The sequence below is a fragment of the Bubalus bubalis genome, chromosome 2 (assembly GCF_019923935.1).
Source record: "Bubalus bubalis isolate 160015118507 breed Murrah chromosome 2, NDDB_SH_1, whole genome shotgun sequence".
Taxonomy (NCBI): domain Eukaryota; kingdom Metazoa; phylum Chordata; class Mammalia; order Artiodactyla; family Bovidae; genus Bubalus; species Bubalus bubalis.
In genome coordinates, this window is record NC_059158.1 from 104,817,338 (window position 1) to 104,836,855 (window position 19,518).

Sequence of the window (19,518 nt, forward strand, 5' to 3'; positions counted from 1 at the left end):
TGTGTGCCTCAACAAAGATCAAAGATCCTGCCTGCTGCAAGTAAGATCTAGACAGCTAAATAAATAAATAATAAAAAGACACTAATGAGATTTCCTAATACTTAGAACAAATGTGGGGTTTGAAGTCTGTCTAATGGTTAACTTTATTTCCTATTAAGGACATAAGTTCCTTACAGCAAGGATTGTACTTTATACAATTTAATTCTGAGAGTGTATTGCAGACTATCAGTATATGGCAGATATATACTGAATACTTTTGTCTTTATTCATTCAGATGAGTGTTGCTCTTCAAACTGTGCTCTCACAAAACTACACTTATATCAGGGCTGATGTTATTTCTTAAGACATTTTAAGAAATCTCTTTCACAGATAGTTTAGGAAACACCCCAGGAAATCAGCTTTATTACTTACTGTAACTTAGGTTGTTACTCAGCTTAGTCTTCACGTTTAGTTTTGAATTCAGACTTCTGGTGATGTGTTAAAATGCCTCAACGCCCTCCCCCCTCACCAATTTAGCAATTTTGAGCATATTTAGTAAATAGGACTGTACATTTCTCAAGGGCCATGACAGTGTCTAGCACAGTATCTTCCTTAAAGATATAAATGAAGGAATGAATGATGGAAAAAAAAGTGTGAACAGCTCTGAAATATACTCACATGTTTTCAGTTATCAACATAACTGGAGTACATTTTGGAGGAGAAATTATTTCAATGTAAAATGAAAAATCATGATAATGTGCCTCCCTGTGCAAAGACGGTGCCATTTTCTGAGATGGGTAGGGAGCTTTGCGTCATTGGCAGGTGTGTCGGTATTTTGGTTTGAGTTCTTCCTTTCACCTGATGTCTTTCTCTGAAGTCTCTTTTTTCAGTCTCTACTCTTGGGCTTCTAGACTTACTTAAGACCTAGACCTACTTCAGCTTCTTTCCTCATAAATTCTTATTTTGTTTCATCCTATCTTTCTGTTTCTTTTCTTTTGTTCCAGTTATTGGATTTTCTGATAGTCTTCTGCAAGATCCTCTTATCTTTATGAGGACCCATGAAATTTTAGGATCTTAGTACCATATATAGCTCATTAGCATAGATACTTTTAGTGTGTACAGTAGACAAAAAGAAGAATTTTTTTTAAGAGTAGGGCAAACAGAAAAAAAAATCATTTTAAACATTATTTTCTTCTTTTAGAAAGATATGTAAGTCTGGTGAAATAAATGAACATTGTCAAGAGAATGACAGCTTCAGTTAGCTTAAGGAGAAAGAAGTGATAATAAAGTCAAACAATCACTGGGCAGTTTCTTTAAAACAATAGCCATGAGTTTTGTTGTATTCTGAGTGTTACAGTTATCTTTGCTCTCATACTCATAGGCTTGCATGTTTGTGTATATATAATTATATATTATTAAGTATATATAATTAAAACTGAATACTGAGCATTTTCTGTTTTGAAGTTTACAAATCATTTTTAAATACTCAAAAAGTCAGCTTCCATTCACTTTCCTGGAATATTTAAAGAAAAAAATGCCCATAGAAGTAAAGGGGACATATTATTTACATATCCCATATTTACTCTTAGTAATCAAGAGTATATATCCCCTGTTTTTACCATGCTGACAAGAGGGGTACATATTTCCTAATGTAGGCTATGTCCTCAGAAGGCAGCCATAGCTTTCCAGAAGTGTACAAGTAGCTTCAGTGACATTTCATCACATGGTTTCCAATGTACAAGCTTTTAAGCCTTCAGCCCACTGGGTCACCTTTAAAAAGGAACCATGTCATTTGAAAGAAGCTTAAGAAAACTAATAAAGTGCTGGTCAGTGTGTTGGAAATGGGTAGCACAGTGTTCACAGTTGCCCCTTTGCCTTCTTGGTCCCAATAAACCTCCACTTAGAAATAGGAGTGACTCAGAAGTCAGAAAAAAGATGGTGACTATATGGAATGATATCAAAGACCTTCTGCCAGGGACTATAAGCTAATGGCATATTGGACTTGTGACAATTTCTCAGAAAATATATTTATCTTCTATTATTGAAAAAAATAAAGCACTTGCCATAGAATATAGTTTGCCACATTTGTTTATTTTGGAGGAAAGCTCAAAGTTGTTCCTACTCTTTTGGGGGATTATCAGAGTGTTGATAGTAGAAAGCTCCCAAGCCCAGGAGCCTGAAGACATGGTTCTGATCCCAACTTTGACAAAATCAGAACTCACTTAAGTTAATCATATCCATGAGTTAAATTTTCTAGAGCAAGGTTACCTAAAATGCATCCTGTCTGTATAATATAGGTACTGTCTCATGAAATGCTTCCCTGGTCGTCCAGTGGTTAAGACTCCATGCTTCTAACGCAGGGCATGCGGGTTCATTCCTTGGTCAGGAACTGTGGTCCCACATGCCAAAGGAAAGAAAAATTTTTTTAAGTGGAGGAGGGGGACAACCTGGCATACTTTTATCTCCTGTGGTTATTCACAAAGCATGCTTGCATATACAACTCTTTGAGTAAAGAAATCTACCTAACTTTATTTAATCTAGTGCTTCTAAAGCTTACTGAAACATAGATTTTTTTTTTTATCATAGAATATGTTAAAATCTCAAGAAACTTGTATTTTCATGAACATACTTTTGGAAAAGGCACTTTTTGGCTTTGGGCTTCCCACCTGAAAATTGAAGGGGTAAAACTGAATAATTTCTCTGGTCCCTATTAGCTGTCAAATTTATAAAAATCTCAATTGTGTGGTCATCAGAGTCAATGCCAGGGCGAAGGATGATTTTTCTGACAGAAAGTTGGTAAAAAAAAGTTTTTTTTAATATGTATGTTTACTATCACTTAAACTCTCTCTCTCCATCTTGTACTCCTTCAGACTCCTTTAGAAAGTAATTTAAAATCCACACACTGTCCCTTAATTTTGAATTTAATTTAAACAATTTCTATCGAGGAATAAAATCCGTGTTAAATTTCCTATACAGTTTCCATTTAAAAATGTGTGTATGGTAAGTCCACAAGGAAACATACAGATTTCTCAAGGCTTTATGATGATCGCTGTTAGTTGCATTGTACCACCCGCCTGCCTCCACCCACACAGCGGAGATCAGGAAGAATATTCTCTTAATTAATATATTTTTTCTTTTTCTTTTTTTTCTTTTCCCTGCTTCCTTCAATAGATAGAGTATGTGTTGTGTACCCACAAAGTGGCAGGCACTGTGTTGCCCGCTAGGCATGCAGGAGGGAGCCAAGTGAGATGAGGGCCTTATCTGATGATCTGAGGGTTTAACAGAGTCAGGGACAGTAATCAAGTAAGCTCAGAAACTAAACAGGAAAAGTTCAATGCAATCACATGCTATAAGTAATCAATATATGGTGCCATCAGAGGACATAATTGGAGGTTTGTCAGAGGGAGAACAATCAAGGATGGCTTCCCTGAGGAAGTGGTGACTGAGCTGTGTGAAAAAGAAGATAGAAGTTTGCTGACAGTGAAAAAAAAAAGAGTATTCATGGACCACAAGATAATCCCACATTTATTTTAGTTGTTGTTCAGTTGCTAAGTCGTGTCTGACTCTTTGTAACCCCAGGGACTGCAGCATGCCAGGCTTTCCTGTCTCATACTATCTCCCAGAGTTTGCTCAAATTCGTGTCCATTGGGTCAATGATGCTATCCAACCGTCTCATCCTCTGTCGCCCAGTTCTCCTTTTGCCTTCAATCTTTCCCAGCATCAGGATCTTTTCCAGTGAGTCAGCTCTTCACATCAGGTGGCCAAAGTATTGGAGCTTCAACTTCAGCATCAGTCCTTCCAATGCATATTGAGGGTTGATTTCCTTTAGAATTTCTTCATTTATTACTATACTTAATCTTCATTTGTAATTCAGCACATATTTATTGAGCTTCATTTACATGGCAAACAAGGGGTAGACGTTGAATCTCCCTTTGAAAGAGAGAGACTGGGTAGACTTAGCCCAGAGGCTAAGGTACCTGAAAGAATCACAGTAATTTGTAACTAGCCAAGACCTCGGTTTTTATATTTCTACAAATGTCTTGGTGACAATATAACACTATATGCAACATTACATAAATATGAGCAAAACAGTCTTTCAGACATTCATCACTTTCTTCCTTTTTGTGGGGGCAGGGGCACTTTGGAGCAATGTTCACTCATTTATGTTATATTCTCAGGATCACTGAGGACCAGAAGACTCCTTCCAACCACTTCATCTTACACATGGGGAACCTGAATGATGACATCCTATTTTAAGTATGTTACAATTCAGAGTCATCACTAAGTCAGACCTTTCTCTCATTTGTCTAAGCTTAAATTCTTATTGCCTGTATCATGGATCAGAGTTGAAAGATCACCCCCAGCAAATCTCAGGGTAAAATTCAATAATATAGTTGGTTCATTAGGCAAATGGAACTTCTCTTCACAAAGCCAGCATCTTAGAGAAAATTGGCTATGCCACTTAGTGACAAGGCAGAAGGCGTCTACTTCTAAGGCTCTCAGTATTCCACTGCACATAATTTTGGGCACACTGCAGTTGCTTCTTATTTTGGAAAGTACTCAATGTTGGACAAATTGTTTAAAAGGAGACCCCACCACTTTATCTTGTGTTTTTGAATGTTCTTTTGATATTGAGAGTTGTATTAATACTTGTTTTTCAACTACTAAAAAAGAAAAATTTTTTAGAAATAGAATTAGATGTGAAACTGGTACCTACTGTGAGTAACATGCTCTGTGTCTCCTGTGATGGCATCTGCCATCGTGTCACTGGGTCACCATAACTGTGGGGAGTAACTCTTAGGCTCTTCACTGATTCATTCAAAACTGTTTTGATGACATTTTCAAGCTGTTTGCCCTTTAATTATCTGTCTCCCTCTCCACACTCTCTATATATGTATATGTTAAATGCTATGAAATAAGTCTCAAAATACAATGAAGAAACTCCTATAATTATTACTAATAATTATCACAGAATAATTATTCTTGGTTATTGAGTTTTTATTACATTCACAATGAATCATAATGAATAAATATTTTTTTACTGGGGAAAGAAGCAGGTGGGGTTAAGAAAAAACATTTCTTGAGCACTTACCATTCTTTAGGCATAGCCATTATAATTTAATTCACAAAAATGTAGGCATTATCAACATTTTTATGATACAGAAACTGAGGCCCAGAGAGATTGATTTTTTGACCAAGGGTCACATAGTAAGTAAGTGGCAAAGTTGAGATTTGAACCAAGTGCTTCTAATTTCAAGTCAATACTCTCTCTGAAATGGAAGCAGTGGAATATTTTTCTTCTAAAATCATCTAGCTATTGAAGTGTTGTGTTGCAGAAAGATGTAATGAGAATTGAACCGTCAAGTTGTTATCAGGAGCTTTCTGTATCCATTTTACCAAATTGCCAGAATTCCAGAATCCTTTTCTCTTTTTGTCTGAATGCATTACAAATGTCTAAGAAGGTTTGATAATAACGTAGAAAATTGTTTTTCTTAGGAATTGATGAGTATTATATTACATTTTAAGATGGTTATCTGAAACGTGTCTGTGGCAGATTGTACATAAAATTTAAGAAGGGATGTTCTTCAAGGTTTAAACAGAACAGCGTGAGCCTCGGTAATTTGTTAGTTTTCTGTCCCTGCCCCTGTGGCCTTCAGCAGCTCCTCCTGGCGTCTGTGGAACTTTGTTGCCACCACCAGGTCCCTCCCTCTATCTGAGATGCTCAGCACCCCCAGGCCTGAAGACAAGCCAGCTTTGAGTGGAGGGTGAGAGGACCCCAGCACAGAGAGTGTCCACACTTATCATGGTCCAGTCAGCACTGAAGGACAGCTCCTTGTGGGTAAATAGTCAACATCTGTCATTTCGATTGTGTCCAAAAAAGTATTGAGATAAAATTCAAATAACTTAAAATTAACTATTTGGAAATAAACAGTGCAGTGGCATTTCTAAATGCCATAGTTGTACAGCCATCACTTCAATCTAGCTTCAAAACATTCCTATCACTTCAACACATATCTATAAAGGACACATGTACACCCGTGGCTGATTCACGTGACTGTATGGCAAAAACCACCACAATATTAAAAATAATTAGCCTCCAATTAAAATTAAAAAAAAAAAGAAAAGAAAAAGCCCTTAACCCTTAAACAGGTTCTCCACATCCTTTCTTCTTCTCAGCCCCTAGCAATCGCCAGTCTGTGTTCTGTCTCTGTGAATTTATCTATTCATATAAATGTAATCATACAATAGGTGATTTTTTTTTTGCGGGGGAGTGGGGGGGGATCTGGCTAGAACCCTTAGCACAATGCTTTTCAGAGACCATCCACCTGTCATCACGTGTCAGTACTTCATTCCTTTTCATGGCTGAATAATATTCCATAGTCGGTGTATATATACCATTTGTTTATCCATTGATGGGCATTTGGGCTGTTTCTACCTTGAGGCTATTTATTGAACATACTATCTGTAATTGGGCTTCTTAGGTGGTTCAGTGGTAAAGAAACCACCTGCCAATGCAGGAGCCACAGGAGAGGCAGGTTTGATCCCTGGGTCAGGAATACCCCCGGAGGAGAAAATGGCAACCCACTCCAGTATTTTTGCCTGGAAAATCCCATGGACAGAGGAGCCTGGTGGGTTACAGTCTTTGGGGTCACAAAGAGACAGACACAACTGAGTGAATGAGCTTGAGTGCACCTGTAATTAATTACCCACTCCCCCAAAAAAACCTATTGCAAAACTTGCTGAAATTGGGCAGCTTACAATTAGGGCTGAACCTGCCATTAAGTTCTTTTTGATGCTGACTCACTGAAATGTATTGTTATGTTACTTTGATAAAAGATATAAATGTACATGTTACATGTACTATACCACAAATACACATATCTTTTAAATGTAATATGTAGTTATTTATTATGTTTTTGTTTGTGTTTAGTAGAATTACACAATGTCTATTTGGGTAGTTCAGGTTAGAGACACAAAAATAAGCTCTTCCCCAAAGCTCTAGTCATGAAAAGTGTTAAATATACTGTTTTGTCAATTAGTAAAGAAAGACTCTTGAAAACATTAAATTATCTGGCATGTCTACATATATAATAATTATGCAGCCAAATCTTTTCCTTTTGAAACAATTTATACATTACATAAACCTAAGTTTCTCATCCAAGTATCATTTCAAGAGAGGCAGGCTTGAATAATGGAGGCAATGGGGAAACATAATATTACGATAATGTTCTTTGGTGCGGTTTGGAAGATTTTCGGAAACATTTGGAACTATTTTTCTCATAAAGTCACTTAACTATTGAAGTGTTATGATAGCATTTTCCTCTGCATTGTATACAGTACAAAAGGAGTCCAGTTAAAGGAGAAATCAACTCTAAATATTCCTGTTAGAGGGATTTCCACCAACCAGGAAATTAACATGCTCTGATTTCCTGGTATTAATTTAATAAAAGGATGCAGGGAAATAGGAAGGGTTAGGTGATGTAGGGTGTCCCCTTTGCCTTCACATGTCAGTTTCTTTGTAGCTTTAACAGAACTACATCAAATTCTCAAATGGATGGAAAAGGACCTGAATTTTCAGCATAAATACGTACTGACTAAATTGGTGTGATTTTTTTTTAAGGAATATTTTTAACTAGATTATAAGCCAGAACTGTTGAAATGAAGAAAATGTTTAAACTTTTCTTTTACTTACACCATCATTTTTGGCCTCTTTGAAGCTTGAAAGATATGTGCCTCAAAAGTTTTAAACATCTGTCAAGTGTTAAATTAAGTTCCCTTTTGAGTTGACAACCATTATGTTCTTTGCATTTGACATATAGATACTAAGAGGTAATTGTTTCCTATTATAAAATAACTATGGCCTTTCTATCAATTTAAATTATATCACTGATTTAAAATGTAATGCTTTTTAAAGATATATAATCTGTTGAATGAGGAAATGAAAGCTGTTTCATGCATGTTTTTAAGAAGTGTAGAATATTTTTGTTATGTTTGAGCTTAAGAACAACCATTTCTGTTGAAGGCTGCCACGTTATCTGTTCTCAGAGATGACTAGAGGATATGGCTGTGCTATATACATCAGAATGGATGAAATTCCTTGTCAGTGAACGTTGGGGAAAGTACTTAAGAGATCAAACCTCAAGAGAAGGGTATTCGTTTCAGGCTGTCACTAACATGGTCATTCTCAACTCCTCCTCTCCCTAAAACAAAACCAAAACAGAACAAAACAATAGCTCAGACACCAGGTAAAGTAGACGGAGGAATTCTCTGAACTACATTGATTTTAAATGGAATTCCACTAAAAATGAAACATACTTTGTGATAGCACTTTAAGTGGAGAACAGTAAGTGTCAATAACTTCAGTCAAACCAATGAGATATTTTTCCATTTTCAAGTAGAATTTTCTGAGAAAATGAACTGGAGATGGGATCCAGAGACCAATACCTCTCATTCTCTGGCAACCTTGGCTGAAAAAAGTGAAGCCCTTTTGGGCTTCCCAGGCAGTTCAGTTGGTAAAGAAACTGCCTGCAGTGCAGGAGACCTAGGTTCGATCCCTGGATTGGGAAGATCCCCTGGAGAAAGAAATGGCAACTCATTGCAGTAATCTTGTCTGGGAAATTCCATGGACAGAGGAGCTTCGTGGGCTGCCTTCCACAAGGTCGCAAGAGTTGAACACAACTTAGCAACTAAACCACTAGGCCACTAATAATTGTCTGAAGTCCAGTGGAAATCAGAGGGTTAACTGTTTCCATGCCAGGCTTAGTGCTACATGATGCAGCACAAAAGTAAGCTCCCTGGAGTTTCTAGCAGGAGGCAAATAATAGCAAGGTGGGAGAGGGCTGTGCTGTGGTGTATGTGTTTGTGGTTGAAACACCCAACCTTGCTAGGGGCGTTTAATCAAAAGCCTGGAGCCAGACTTGCATAGCTCTATTTAGGACTTGATTCTAACTTATTGAGAGGTTTAAAAAATCATTGTAGAATCTTTCATCAGTCAGTATCTTAGTACATTTGGGGCGACGGCTCTGCTTGTTAATACATTTTACCTCAGGAAGATACACAACTTTACATCCTCACTATACCTATCCACCCTGATTCTGTCCTCTTGAACAGAGAACAAGCAACAGAAAACCAGTGAGCTCTGTGACTGTGAGAATCCTGGCTACGTGAAGATTTACTCTTCCTGTGTTCCATATCCACATGGCTGCCATCATACCCTGCTGTCCTTTCAGACACTTTCTTCCCTCCTTTATGTCCCTTTTGAATTAGCCATTATTTTATAACCCAGAATACTTTTGTACTTTCCACATTGTGTTTTCCATGGCATCATGCCTGTCTGGTCACTCAGGTTTAGAAATGTTTCTCTAACCTTAAGCTTCTACCAAATCCTATTGTCTCCGTATTTTTTTCCTCTGTTGTTAAGTGTTTCACAATGCTTAGTGGCCACTTTCTTTCAAGTTCCTGATCATTTCCACATCCCCTACTCATCCCTCCATCTCAGTTTGTCTGATTTAAGTCCAGAAAAGTAGTTTCCCTACTTGCTTCATCTGCCTTCTTAGAGCTTAAACTCTTAGCAAAGTAAGTCAAGAATGTATCCAGTGCTGTGTGTTTGCCAAGTAAGACTTCCAGATGGTGTCCTCATGGTTGAAGTCCCTCACTACAACTGTATATTTACTTCTGTGCCCATTTTGTAATCTCTGTTACCAAACCATATCCTCTACCTGACCTGTGGCAGTTTGGAGTGCACTTATTTTAAAGCAAAGAATTCTCATCATTTTCTCTCTTTTCTCTGAAACACTTCCGCTCTTGGGTCTATAATCTACATGATCTTTGTGATCTACATAGCCCTCTCCTTTGAACAAATCCTTTTTCCTCTGGACAAAGTTTTCCTGTCAGCCAGGGTTTATTCTTAACAATAGCACTTTTACTAAAAAGCTATGCTATGCTAAGTCACTTCAGTCGTGTCCGACTCTGTGTGACCCCAGAGATGGCAGCCCACCAGGCTCCCCCGTCCCTGGGATTCTCCAGGCAAGAACACTGGAGTGGGTTGCCATTTCCTTCTCCAATGCATGAAAGTGAAAAGAGAAAGAGAAGTCGGTCAGTCGTGTCCGACTCCTAGCGACCCCATGGACTGCAGCCCACCAGGCTCCTCCATCCATGGGATTTTCCAGGCAAGTGTACTGGAGTGGGGTGCCACTGCCTTCTCCTACTAAAAAGCTAGTATTTATTAAATGATTACTGTGTGCCACATTCAGTGCTAGGTTGCTAACACCTGTGAGTTCATATATGAAGCTAACAGTAATTCCTGTGGTATAGTATAAATCTCTCCATTTTACCTATGAAGAAACTGAGGCTTGGGAAAGTGAAGAAACTTGCCCAAGGCTACTTTGCTAACAAGTGATAAGGCCGGGATTTGAACATAGAATTCTCATATTCCAGACCTGCCATTTTTAATCAGTCCCAATGGTTCAGCAAAAAAGAATCTGCCTGCCAGTGCAGGAGATGCGAGTTCAATCCCTGGGTCAGAAAGATTCCCTGGAGGAGGAAATGGCAACCCAGTCCAGTATTCTTGCAGTCCCATTGACAGAGGAGCCTGGCAGGCTACAGTCCATGGGGTCACAGAGTCAGACCTGACTAAGCAACTGAGCACACACATAGCCCTTAAGGGCACACCTTATTGCATAAAAATTCCAAGTTAAATCACTCTCTCATTCAAACTTTGTGCATGGGTGTACAGACCCATTAGGCTCAACATTTTTATTCTAGTTGGTTTCCCTTTAATTTTTCCCTGAAACTTTCTGGGCATTTTTACCACTTGCTGCTTTGTTTTATCCCCCATGGTTTCAGATTTTACAACTGTGTCTGAGTGTTTTTCTCCCTCTCTTCCTTCCAAAATTTAGCTTAGAGTCTTTTTGATGATACTGGCAAATTAGAGATATTCTTTCCTGGCTTCATGAAAAACACTTTTTCTGATATATTCTTCCCTTCGTTGGCATTTATAAAACCAACTCTCAGCACTGTCCATGCAGTCACCAGTTTATGCCTTATGTCCTATTTTCTCTTCTAGGTTTATAACCTTTTGTTTTAAGAGATAAAATACCAGGCATCCATACCCTCCCACCACACCCTCTCCCTCACCCCCTCAAAGTCCTTGAATTTTTTTCCGAGGTGGCAGTTATAACAGTTCTCAACTCTGGTGGCACATTAGAATCACCTGATATGAACAAATACCAGAGCCTAGGCTCCCACCCAGATCACTTGAATCAAAGTCTCTGGGGATGGGTCTGAGACATTCCTAGTATTTTAAAACTCTCCAGTATTTTAAAACTTCCGCTCTGCAACCACAGTAAGATCCACAGCCTTATGAGCTTTGTCTGGCAGTAGCATTCATTCCCACTGGAATGAACAGGAGTGGGTGCATTTTATGAATCTGAGCAGGCTCCTTCTCCCACTAATATTCATGCTGCAGAAAGACAACGTGTCTCCTACTAAGCTTGGCTACAGCTTTGCTCCCAGGAATGAATAAGTTCTGTGAGGATTGTCTTCTGACTGCAATTAGTAAAAGCACTGTGCTTACCTCCCAAGGTCTGAGGCTCCTCCTAGGGCTCTGTGGTGCCTCTGGAATCACCCTCCACGGAGAGCCAGAACCTTTGGTGTCCTTCCAACCACACTTTTCTTCCCATCTCTCTGGGAACACATTCTTTCACTGACTCTTCCCTTGTCATTTGTTTTACTCTGCTTTGTCAACATCTTTTTTTAATCATATTGCCTTCTAAGAAGACCTCCTGCTTCTGTTTTGATCTAGGTCAGAGAGACATTCTAAAATCTGTTCATCTTCTCCAGCAGGAAACAAACTGGCCGGTAGGGTAGACCCAACTAGGCAGGAGCACATACAAAAATATCATCTATGAGATGGGACTCCTGTTTTCCGGGGCTTGCGTTTTAGTTGAGAAGGAAAAATGAAGGAATGTGAAAGTAACAGAGCATGCATAGTCATTAATATTCAGGAGTCTCAGAGAAGGCACTTTGAAGAAGGTGGGTCTTGAACTGAAGCTTTTAGGATAAGAATAGAAGGGAACCTTGGTTTGATTGAGCAATGTCAGCAAAAGTGGCGATGATGTTCAGTATGGATTACATGGGAAGATTGATCAAGATGGCTGACTAGGAGGATATGGATCTCACCTCTTCCCCATGAGCACATCAAAAATACATCTATGTGTGGAAAAATCATGACTGAAAACTAAATGGAAACCGGAAGAAATTATCCACACATAATTGGATGAAAAGGGAAGAAAAGTGATTGGGTTAAGACTTATAGGAAAAGGGCATAGACCCACCCTGGGAAGTGAGCGGCAAGAGCCACAGACTGGACACCCCAGTTCTGGGGACTTACACAGGGGAGATGAACCCCCTTGTCTGGTTGGAAGCTGTCTGGGAATTACGGGGCTGCAGGAAACCTGGACTTTGCTCACCAAGAGAGAGTGGGGAGAGGACACAGGGTGGACAGTGCGGTGAGAGGACAGCTGTCGTGGTTGCCAAGTTCCCAAGCCGAGGGAACACTCCAATCCTGCTCACTCCACCTGGCAGCATGGATGGGACCTAGGGCTGCAAAGACTAGAGAGAAAGCCTATCTATGGGACACAGAATGGATCCTGGTCCCAGGAAAGAGTGTTTGCTCAAGCAGCACACCAGAAGTCACTCTACCACAGCTCATGCCCCAGGTATGCTGAGAGAGTTCACACAAGCCCCACCTGCCCTACTGTGAGGCTCCACAGCAAAGCAGAGGTAGCGGAAGCTAACAGCAGTTATCAGCTGTGAGGGACAAAGGATACTTAAACACCAGAGGCTGTATTTGAGCAAAGCAAGGGAAACAATCGCAAGCCCAGACAGTGCATGAGAGACAGCTTGGACCTTTGTCTATAGTGGACAGGAGCCAAGAGTGTATTAACCTCCATTCCTTCAACACTCCATCTCCTCTGGGGCAAGATTCCTGCTGCTGGGAGAGGAGAAAGCTTCCACTTAAGGGGGACAGAACCAACCAGAGCCCAACCCTGAGGGCTTCAGCTCCAGCTATAAGGGACCAGATCCCATCCCCAGTAGGGCATCTAGGGCCACTGAGCAGAGGGGAAGTCCCACCTCACAGCCAGCTCCAGCTCTAGCCCTTGCACCTCCAGCCTCCACTCCCACAAAGATGATAGCTGCCAGCACACCTTGAGGAAAGATGTGACTTGCATCCACATCAAATCCAGCTCTCCCGTCAAAGGCATTGGACATATGCAATCTACATAGGGATGCTCCCACATAGCAACACCCCTTCAAGACCACAGTAGGTAACTGTTTCACCTGAATTCAGAGTCAGAGAAAGTTAAGCAAAATGAAAAATCAGGGAAACTGCTGTCAATTTGAAGAACAAGAAAAAAAATCTGAAAAATTAATGAAACAGATACAAACAATATACCATATTAAGACTTCAAAACATTCTTAACAAAAATGTTAACTAAATAGATAAACACAGTTAAATTTTCAACAGGGAATTATAAAATATAAAAAAGACCCAATCAGAAATGAAGAATTCAATAACTGAAATAAAAAGCACGCTAGAGGTATTGAATAGCAGACTAAGTTAGAAGAACACGTGAGTGATCTGGAAGATAGAAAAATGGAAATCACCCAATCAGAATAGCAAAAAGAAAATGTTTTAATGAAAACAACTTAAGAAATCTATGGGAAAAAAAATAAACATACCATCATATACTTTCTAGAAATTTTAGAAGGAGAAGAGAGAGAAAAGAGAATTGAAAATTTATTGGAGGAAATTATGGTTGAAAACTTCCTAAACCTGAGAAGGAAACAAATATCCAGATACAGGAATCCCAGAGCCTTCCAAACAAGATGAATCCAAACATTCACACCAAGACTTACCATAATTAAAATAGTAAAAATTAAAGAGAGACTTTTAAAAGCAGCAAAAGAAAAACAGAATGAACATACAAGGACATTCCCATAAAGCAATGAGTTGATTTCTCTGCAGAAACTGCAGGTCAGAAAGGAGTGGCATGATATTTTCAAAGTACTGAAAGGGAAAAACCTGCAACCTACTATAATCTACCTAAAAAGATTATTATTTAAAAGTGAAGAAGAGATAAAGAACCTTTCAGAGAAGCAAAAATGAAGAGTTCCTAATACTAAACTTACCCTAAAAGAAATGTTAAAAAGTCTTGTCTAAGAGAAAAAGAAGGAGAATCTATAGGAAAGGGAAATCCCATTAGAAAAGGCAAATATGCAGTCAGAACTGAGGATCAACCACTTATGTCAGTACAAAGATTAAGAGACAAAATATTATAAAAGTGACTATAACTGCGATAAACAGGAAAGGGATAAACACTAATATGTAAAATATGATATCAAGTGCACAGCATGGAAAAAGGGAGTAAAAAATATAGATCTTTAATAATGTATTTGAACTTAAATGACTACCAGTTTAAAATTTATATGTTGATCAATATATATGAACTCTATGGTAACCACAAATAAAAAACCTGCAATAGATACAGAAAAACTAAAAAGAAAAGAACATTAGTATATAACTAAAGAAAAGAACAGAGCCCAAAGTCAACAGAAGAAAGGAAATAATAAAGATCAGAGAGGAAATAACTAAAATAGAGGCCAAAAATGCAATAGAAAAATCAATAAAACAAGGAGTTGATTTTTTTTTAAAAAAAGAAGAAACAAAATTGATAAACTTAGCCAGATTCACCAAGAAGAAAAGGGAGAGGACCCAAATAAGGAAAATAAGAAATAAAAAAGAATACTCTAAACACTTGGATGCCAACAGATTGGACAACCAATTTGGACAAATTTGAAAGAAATGGACAGATTTCTAGAAACATGAAATGCCAAGACTGAATCAAGAAGAAACATAAAATTCGAACAGTCCAATCACTAGTAGTAAAATTGAACTTTTAATTTAATAAATTTCCAAAAGAAAAAAGTCCAAGGTTAGATGGCTTCACAGGGGAATTCTGTCAAACATATAAGGAAAAGCTAATACCTGTACTCCTTAAACCATTCCAAAAAATTGAAGAGGATGAAACACTACCAAATTTATTATATGAGGACACAATTACCCTGATTCCAAAATCAGACAAAGACACTACAAGAAAAGAATATTGCAGGCCAGTATTTTTGGTGAATACCAATGCACAGATCCTCAAGAAAATATTAGCAAACCAAATCCAACAATATGTAAAAAGAATCATGTAACATGATCAATTTATCCCTGGATAAATCCCAGGGATACAAGAATGATTCACTATTCACAAAGCAATCAATGTGATAAACTACATTAACAAAAGAGAAATCATCTCAAAAGATGCAGAAAAAGCATCTGACAATATTCAACATGCATTCACAATAACACCTCTCATAAAAGTTGGTATAAAAAGAACATATATCACAATAATAAAGGCCATTTATAACAAACCTAGAGCTAACATCATATTCAACAATGAAAAACTGAAAGCCTTTCCTCTAAATTTAGGACAAGGATGCCCACTCTTATCACTTCAATTTAATGTAATATTGAAAGTCCTAGCCACAGCAGTCAGACAAGAAGAGTAAATAAATAAAAGGCATCCAGATTGGAAGGGAAGAGGTAAATCTTTCACTCTTTGCAAGTGAAACAATACTATATATAGAAAACCCTAAAGTGTTAGTCGCTCAGTCGTATCTGACTCTTCGCAACCCATGGACTGCCTGCCAGCCTCCTCTCTCCATGGAATTCACCAAGTAAGAATACTGGAATGTGTAACTGTTCCCTTCTCAAGGGATCTTCCTGACCCAGGATTCAAAACCAGGTCTGTCACATTGCAGGCAGATTCTTTACCATCTGAGCCACCAGGGCAGGTGATACAGTACTATATATAGAAAACCCTAAAGATTCCATCAACAAGCTATTAGAACTATTAAATGATTTCAGTAAAGCTGCAGGATACAAGATTAATATATAGATATCTGTCACTTTTCTACACACTAATAATGAACTATGAGAAAGAGAAAGTAAAAAAAAAAAAAAAAAAAAACAATTTAAAATTTCATCAGAAAGAATAAAATACCTTAAACTTAACCAAGAATTTAGAAGACCTGTACTCCAAAAACTATAAAACATTGATGAAGGAAATTGAATATGATACAAAGAAATGAAAAGATTCCTCATACTATTGGGTTGGAAGAATTATTATTGTCTAAATGGCCATACTACCCCACCCCAAAAAAAAATCTACAAATTTAATGCAATCCCTATCAAACACTCATGACATTTTCACACAACTAGAACAAATAATCCTAAAATTCATATGGACCCACAAAATACCCCAAATGGTCAAAGCAATCTTGAGATTAAAAAGAATAAAGCTGGAGGTATCATGCTTTCTGACTTCAGACTATACTACAAAGCTATAATAATCAAAATGGCATGTAACTAGCACAAAAGCAGACACAGAGATCAATAGACAGGCCAGAAGTAAACCCATGCATCTATGGTCCATTAATCTACACAGAAGAGGCAAGAATGTACAGTAGAGAAAAGGTAGTCTTCAATAAGTTGTTTGGGAAAACTGCAAAGCTACATGTAAAAGAATGAAATTAGAATAGTCCCTAACACCATATGCAAAAATAAACTCAAAATGGATTAAAGATCTGAATGTAAGATCTGAAACCTTAAAACTCCTAGAAGAGATAATAAATTTAACAGTATTTCTTTGGATCCATCTCCTAAGGCAAAAGAAATAAAAGCAAATATATAGAAGTGGGACCTAATTAAACTTAAAGCCTTTTACACAGCAAAGGAAACCATCAACAAATGAAAAGACAACCTACTGAATGGGAGAAAATATTTGTAAATTATATGGACAACAAGGAATTAATATCCACTGTATACAAACAGTCCGTACAACTAAAAATCTTAAGCAACCCACTCCAAAAATGGACAAGAGATCTAAATAGACATTTTTCCAGAGAAGATACACAGATGGCCAACAGGCACATGAAAAGATGTTCAACACTGCTAATTATTAGAGAAATGCAAATCAAAACAACAATGAGATGTCAACTCGCACCTGTCAGAATGACTATCATCAAAAACATCTACAAATAACTGTTACACCAAATCAGGGAGTGTCAAGGGAGGGATAAGGGATTAAAAAACACAGACTACTATGTATAAAATAGATTAACAACAAGGATATATTGTACAGCACAGGAAGCTATAACCATTATCTTACAATAATTTTTAAGTATAATTATCTATAAAAAATACTAAATCACTATGTTGTACACCTGAAACATAATATCATAAAGCAACTATTCTTCAATTTAAAAAAAACTGTGGATTATATAGAGAAGACTTTGTCTCAAGGAGATTGTGAGATATGGAGAAGATTAGATGGGGTGGGGTTGGATTAGGAGAGAAGGATAATTAGCAGAGTTTTGAGATAAATGATTTCCATCCCACCTCCCATATTCAAATCAATTGCTAGACTCTAAAATGCAGAGGTCAAGCACTATGTCTTCCATGTGCTCCCAAGCTTAGCATAGTGCCTAACTAAAAGTAGTCATATAAAATATATTTATGGAATGAATAAATTCTTCTCAACCTTATGGGGGTGTCATAAATCCCTTTAGAAGTCAGATGAAATTTATGGGCTCTTTCTTTAGAAAAATGCAAATAAGTACACACACATACACACACACAATCATCTATATAATTACAGGGGGTTCAAGGACTCCCTGAAGCCCATTCAGGGTCACCAGGTTAATAAATGGTGATTAGGAGATGTGTGACACATTATTTATGTCTTGCAGATTATCCAGACTCTCTCCCATGATTTAAACTTAAAAGGAATTGTTCCATCAAGTCCATCAAGTTTTACTAGTTGTAGAAAAGTTCTCTAGAAAAGGCATCATGAGTAGATTTTATTGTATAAGAATGTCTGTTTCTGTGGATATACTCTCAAGTCTACTGTAGACACCTTTTCACCCAATTCATTCTCATAATCCTGACTGTTGTTTTGAAAAATTAATGAACGTTTTATATTTTTACAGAGTATTTTTCAGTAAAATAATAATATTATCTCACAATAATATGTAGTTGCTTTGGTAGTTTACCTATGTAACCTTATACCGTTAAATAAAAATGTCAATAAAAAGAATTGTCACAAATTGTGTCCAAAGAAACATTTCCAACATTTTTCTCTTGCTTTCTGTGAAGTACGGCAAAAATAGCCTCTAGTTAAACATGGACATTAACACAATAGGAAGTTAATATCTGCTTACCTATTGGAAAACTATTCAGTACTTGAGTATAAGCTATGTCTACATAACATTTTGACTAAGAGGAGGTGGAAGAAGGGAAAGCATTCTTAATGAAAATTTTGATATTAGTGTCTAGATACGAGTTTCTTTGCTGTTCATTACTTCCCCTCCCTGAGGTTTGCTTCTGTGTTTTTAATAGCCAATTTCTCGTATCTACACTTAACACCGAACTTGAAACATATTCCTCAAACATGTTTTTCCTATATCTCATGGTTTTCTGAGTGCTTTATGCAGTTATATCAATCAGAAATAATGGAAATATCAGACGAGGTGATGGGGAATGGCAAGCTGCTATCATCATAGTTTGCACTACTCAAGTGTCGGGGAAACTTTTAGACCACTAATGCCGTTGATAGCCCTAGTGCAAGGTGTGGAATTCAATGGCAGCTATTTCGAACAGATGTAAGGAAATAGCTGAATTCATCAACCAGTTCTAGGGCTTTTGTGGCAGACTTGCTCAAATAATGACACCGAGAACATCAACAACTAGCTTGTTAGGCTACACAGGTGTGTTTTCTTTCTAGAACCTGTAGTCTGAGTGTGAAATGGATTTGTTGGTATAAACAGTCTCTGCTATACATCAGTTCAACATACACCATTTCAGCTGATCCTTAAGACAACCATAGGAACTTGTTCCCATTTAATAAGTGAAAAGCCAATAGCTCAATTAGGTTATTTTATTGGCCATGAATCACTTACCTATTAGATGATGACCCTGAAATTTGAGGCAGAGACAATTTGCTTCTAAAAGTGCCTTGTTAAACTCCCCCTCCTGCTGAAGAATTTTAACATATATACCCTACCTCCCCTTCGAGCCCTGTTTCTAGTACATGTGTGACACTTCAGTGAGAGGAAATTTTAACTGACATTGTGATCAACCTCTCTGGAGTTGTGAACACAATATGTATAAAACAACTGGAAAAGTTTGTAGTTTTGCACATAAGTGCCTGTGCCGTCAACACCAGCAGCTTCTTTAATGCTAGCAGGCAGAAATGATCAACTATGTCTCTTTCGATGAGAATATCCATATTGTTTTCCAGTAAAAGGGTAACACATACGTGATAGACTATAACATGTTTGTTAGATGTTGGTCCATTCTTTAGTCAACTGGGAAACTTGGATTGCTCTGCTCATCCATGGAGGCAAGATCTTCTCAATATGGCCCTGGGA

At 37.7% G+C, this 19,518-nt stretch overlaps 1 protein-coding gene and 1 long non-coding RNA gene across 9 annotated transcripts in view; one reads left to right on the forward strand and one right to left on the reverse strand.

Moving 5' to 3' along the window:
* GTDC1 (glycosyltransferase like domain containing 1) overlaps positions 1-19,518 on the forward strand; it is a 453,460-nt gene that overhangs the window by 309,713 nt on the left and 124,229 nt on the right. The gene's annotated exons all lie outside the window — the stretch shown is intronic.
* LOC123331552 lies at positions 3,704-11,688 on the reverse strand. The gene is made up of 3 exons (XR_006548248.1): positions 11,555-11,688; positions 8,118-8,180; positions 3,704-3,956 (listed from the first exon to the last, which is right to left on the reverse strand). It is a non-coding gene; the product is annotated as an uncharacterized LOC123331552 (long non-coding RNA).